Source organism: Balaenoptera borealis (assembly GCF_965194805.1).
Source record: "Balaenoptera borealis genome assembly, chromosome: 9".
Taxonomy (NCBI): Eukaryota; Metazoa; Chordata; class Mammalia; order Artiodactyla; family Balaenopteridae; genus Balaenoptera; species Balaenoptera borealis.
In genome coordinates this window covers 60,717,689-60,723,722 of record NC_138873.1, presented here as the reverse complement: position 1 = coordinate 60,723,722, position 6,034 = coordinate 60,717,689, and positions in this window count along the sequence as shown.

Sequence of the window (6,034 nt, the reverse complement as noted above, 5' to 3'; positions counted from 1 at the left end):
TATTTTTTTTCTTCCTTCCTTCCTTCCTTCCTTTCTTTCTTTCTTTCTTCTCTTTCTTTTTTCTTTCTTTCTTCCTTTTTCTCCCTTTTCTTCTGAGCCATGTGGCTGACAGGGTCTTGGTGGTCGCTGGTGTCAGGCCTGAGCCTCTGAGGTGAGAAAGCCAAGTTCAGGACATTGGTCCACCAGAGACCTCCTGGCTCCACATAATACCAAATGGCAAAAGCTCTCCCAGAGATCTCCATCTCAACACTAAGACCCAGCTCCACCCAGTGACCAGCAGGCTACAGTGCTGGACACCTTATGCCAAATAACTAGCAAGACAGGAACACAACCCCACCCATTAGCAGAAACACTGTCTCAAATCATAATAAGGTCACAGACACCCCAATACACACCACTGGATGGGGTCCTGCCCACCAGGAAGACAAGATCCAGCCTCATCCACCAGAACACAGGCACCAGTCCCCTCCACCAGGAAGCCTACACAACCCAACCTTACCCCCTGGAGCAGACACCAAAAACAACGGGAACTACGAACCTGCAGCCTGCGAAATGGAGACCCCAAACACAGTAAGTTAAGCAAAATGAGAAGACAGAGAAATACACAGCAGATGAAGGAGCAAGAGAAAAACCCACCAGATCAAACAAATGAAGAGGAAATAGGCAGTCTACCTGAAAAAGAATTCTGAGTAATGATAGTAAAGATGTTCCAAAATTTTGGAAATAGAATGGAGAAAATACAAGAAACGTTTAACAAGGACCTAGAAGAACGAAAGAGCAAACAAACAATGATGAACAACAGAATAAATGAAATTAAAAATTCTCTAGAAGGAATCAATGGCAGAATAACTGATGCAGAAGAACAGGTAAGTGACCTGGAAGATAAAGTAGTGGAATTAACAACCACAGAGCAGAATAAAGAAAAAAGAATGAGAACAATTGAGGACAATCTCAGAGACCTCTGGGAAAACATTAAATGCACGAACATTCGAATTATAGGTGACCCAGAAGAAGAAGAGAAAAAAATGGGACTGAGAAAATATTTCAAGAGATTATAGGTGAAAACTTCTCTAATATGGGTATGCGTATAGTCAATCAAGTCCAGGAAGCTCAGAGAGTCCCATACAGGATAAATCCAAAGAGAAACATGCCAAAACAAATATTTATCAAACTATCAAAAATTAAATACGAAGAAAAAATATTAAAAGCAGCAAGGGAAAAGCAACAATTAGCATACAAAGGAATCCCCATAAAGTTAACAGCTGATCTTTCAGCAGAAACTCTGCAAGCCACAAGGGAGTGGCAGCACATATTTAAAGTGATGAAAGAGAAAAACCTACAACCAAGATTACCCAGCAAGGATGTCATTCACATTCAATGGAGAAATTAAAACCTCTAGAGACAAGCAAAAGCTAAGGGAATTCAGCACCCCCAACCCAGATCTACAACAAATGGCAAAGGAACTTCTCTAGTCAGGAAACACAAGGGAAGGAAAAGACTTACAATAAAAAACCCAAAACAATCAAGAAAATGGCAATAGGAATATACATATCGATAACTACCTTGAATATAAATGGATTAAATGCTCCCACCAAAAGACATAGACTGGCTGAATGGATACAAAAACAAGACCTGTATATATGCTGTCTACAAGAGACCCACTTCAGACCTAGGGACACATACAGACTGAGAGTGAGAGGATGGAAAAAGATATTCCATGCAAATGGAAATCAAAAGAAATTTGGAGTAGCAATTCTCATATCAGACAAAATAGACATTAAAATAAAGACTATTACTAGAGACAAAGAACGACACTACATAATGATCAAGGGATCAATCCAAGAAGAAGATATAACAATTGGAAATATTTATACACCCAACATAGGAGCACCTCAATACATAAGGCAAATGCTAACAGCCATAAAAAGGGAAATCGACAGGAACACAATAACAGTAGGGGACTTTAACACCCCAGTTTCACCAATGGACACATCATCCAAAATGAAAATAAATAAGGAAACACAAGCTTTAAATGATACATTAAACAAGATGGACTTAATTGATAAATATAGGACATTCCATCCAAAAACAACAGAATATACTTTCTTCTCAAGTGCCCATGGAACATTCTCCAGGATAGATCATATCTTGGGTCACAAATCAAGCGTCAGTAAATTTAAGAAAATTGAAATCATATCAAGTATCTTTTCTGACCACAAAGCTATGAGACTAGATACCAATTACAGGAAAAAATCTGTAAAATATCCAAACACATGGAGACTAAACAGTACACTACTAATTAACCAAGATATCACTCAAGAAATCAAAGGGGAACTCAAAAAATACCTAGAAACAAATGACAATGAAAACATGACAACCCATAACCTATAGGATGCAGCAAAAGCAGTTCTAAGAGGGAAGTTTATAGCAATACAATTCTACCTCAAGAAACAAGAAACATCTCAAATAAACAACCTAACCTTCCACCTAAAGCAATTAGAGAAAGAAGAACAAAAAAAACCCAAAGTTAGCAGGAGGAAAGAAGTCATAAAGATCAGATCAGAAATAAATGAAAAAGAAATGAAGGAAACGATAGCAAAGGTCAATAAAACTAAAAGCTGATTCTTGGGAAGATAAACAGACTTGATAAACCATTAGCCAGACTCATCAAGAAAAAAAAGGGAGGAGTCCCAAATCAATAGAATTAGAAATGAAAAAGGAGAAGTAAAAACTGACACTGCAGAAATACAAAGGTCCATGAGAGATTACTACAAGCAACTATATGCCAATAAAATGGACAACCTGGAAGAAATGGACAAATTCTTAGAAAAGCACAACTTTCCAAGACTGAACCAGGAAGAAATAGAAAATATGAACAGACCTATCACAAGCACTGAAATTGAAACTGTGGTTAAAAATCTTCCAACAAACAAAAGCCCAGGACCAGATTGCTTCACAGGTAAATTCTATCAAACTTTTAGAGAAGATCTAACACCTATCCTCAAACTCTTCCAAAATATAGCAGAGGGAGGAACACTCCCAAACTCATTCTATGAGGCCATCATCACCCTGATACCAAAACCAGACAAAGATGCCACAAAAAAAGAAAACTACAGGACAATATCACTGATGAACATAGATGCAAAAATCCTCAACAAAATACTAGCGAACAGAATCCAACAGCACATTAAAAGGATCATACACCATGATCAAATGGGGTTTATCCCAGGAATGCAAGTATTCTTCAGTATACACAAATCAATCAATGCGATAAAGCATATTAAAAATTTGAAGGAGAAAAACCATATGGTCATCTCAATAGATGCAGAAAAACTTTTGACAAAATTCAACACCAGTTTATTATAAAAACCCTCCAGAAAGTAGGCAAAGAGGGAACTTACCTCAACATAATAAAGGCCATACATGACAAATGCACAGCCAACATCCTCTCAATGGTAAAAAACTGAAGCCATTTCCCCTAAGATCGGGAAGAAGACAAGGTTTCCCACTCTAACCACTATTATTCAACATAGTTTTGGAAGTTTTAGCCTCACAAATCAGAGAAGAAAAAGAAATAAAAGGAATCCAAATCTGAAAAGAAGAAGTAAAACTGTCACTGTTTGCAGATAACATGATACTATACATAGAGAATCCTAAAGATACTATCAGAAAACTACTAGAGCTAATCAGTGAATTTGGTAAAGTAGCAGGATACAAAATTAATGCACAGAAATCTCTTGCATTCCTATACACTAATGATGAAAAATCTGAAAGAGAAATTAAGGAAACACTCCCATTTACCATTGCAACATAAAGAATAAAATACCTAGGAATAAACCTACCTAAAGAGACAAAAGACCTGTATGCAAAAAACTATAAGACACTGATGAAAGAAATTAAAGATGATACAAACAGATGGAGATATATACCATGTTCTTGGATTGGAAGAATCAACATTGTGAAAATGATGATACTACCCAAAGCAATCTACAGATTCAATGCAATCCCTATCAAACTACCAACGGCATTTTTCAGATAACTAGAACAAACAATTTCACAATTTTTATGGAAACACAAAAGACCTCTACTAGCCAAAGCAATCTTGAGAACGAAAAATGGAGCTGAAGGAATCAGGCTCCTGACTTCAGACTATATTGCAAAGCTACAGTAATCAAGACAGTATGGTACTGGCACAAAAACAGAAATATAGATCAATGGAACAGGACAGAAAGCCCAGAGATAAACCCACGCACATATGGTCACCTTGTCTTTGATAAAGGAGGCAAGAATATACAATGGAGAAAAGAAAGCCTCTTCAATAAGTGGTGCTGGGAAAACTGGACAGCTACATGTAAAAGAATGAAATTAGAACGCTCCCTAACAGCATACACAAAAATAAACTCAAAATGGATTAAAGACCTAAATGTAAGGCCAGATACTATAAAACTCTTAGAGGAAAACATTGGCAGAACACTCCATGACATAAATCACAGCAAGATCCTTTTTGACCCACCTCCTAGAGAAATGGAAATAAAAACACAAATAAACAAATGGGACCTAATGAAACTTAAAAGCTGTTGCACAGCAAAGGAAACCATAAACAAGACCAAAAGACAACCCTCAGAATGGGGAAAATATTTGCAAACGAAGCAACTGACAAAGGATTAATCTCCAAAATATACAAACAGCTTATGCAGGTCAATATCAAAAAAACAAATAACCCAATCCAAAAATGGGCAGAAGACCTAAATAAACATTTCTCCAAAGAAGGTATACAGATTACCAACAAACACATGAAAGGATGTTCAACATCACTAATCATTAGAGAAATGCAAATCAAAAGTACAATGAGGTATCACCTCACACCAGTCACAATGGCCATCATCAAAAAGTCTACAAACAATAAATGCTAGAGAGGGTGTGGAAAAAAGGGAACCCTCTTGCAGTGTTGGTTGGAATGTAAATTGATACAGCCACTATGGAGAACAGTGTGGAGGTTCCTCAAAAAACTAAAACTAGAACTACCAAATGACCCCACTACTGGGCACATACCCTGAGAAAACCATAATTCAAAAAGAGTCATGTACCACAATGTTCATTGCAGCACTGTTTACAATAGCCAGGACATGGAAGCAATGTAGGTGTCCATGGACAGATGAATGGATAAAGAAGATGTGGCATATAGCACAGGGAGATCAGCTCGGTGCTTTGTGACCACCTAGAGGGGTGGGATCGGGAGGATGGAAGGGGGGTAGATGCAAGAGGGAAGAGACATGGGAATATATATATATGTATGGCAGATTCACTTTGTTATAAAGGAGAAACTAACACACCATTGTAAAGCAATTATACTTCAATAAAGGTGTTAAAATAAATAAATAAAATCTATGGAAGAAGCCTCAAAAAAAAAAAAAAAGAAGATTTGCACATACATACAATGGAGTATTACTCAGCCATAAAAAGAAACGAAATTGACTTATTTGTAGTGAGGTGGATGGACCTAGAGACTGTCTTACAGAGTGTAGTAAGTCAGAAAGAGAAAAATACCATATGCTAACACATATATGGAATCTAAAAGAAAAAAAAAATTGTTCTGACAAACCTAGGGGCAGGACAGGAGTAAAGACACAGATGTAGAGAATGGACTTGAGGACATGGGGAGGGGGAAGGGTAAGCTGGGACGAAGTGAGAGAGTGGCATGGACATATATACACTACCAAATGTAAAACAGATAGCTAGTGGGAAGCAGCTGCATAGTAACAGGGAGGTTAGCTCTGTGCTTTGTGTCCACCTAGAGGGGTGGGATAGGGAGTGTGGGAAGGAGACACAAGAAGGAGGAGATAATGGGGATATATGTATATGTATAGCTGATTCACTTTGTTATACAGCAGAAGCTAACACACCATTGTAAAGCAATTATACTCCAATAAAGATGTTAAAAAAAAAGTAGTTATTTCTAGCTTGTGGGAGGTAATATTTGAACTGTGTGAACACTGTAAACAGAGGCATAAAGGTAGAAAAACATAGTTTTTGT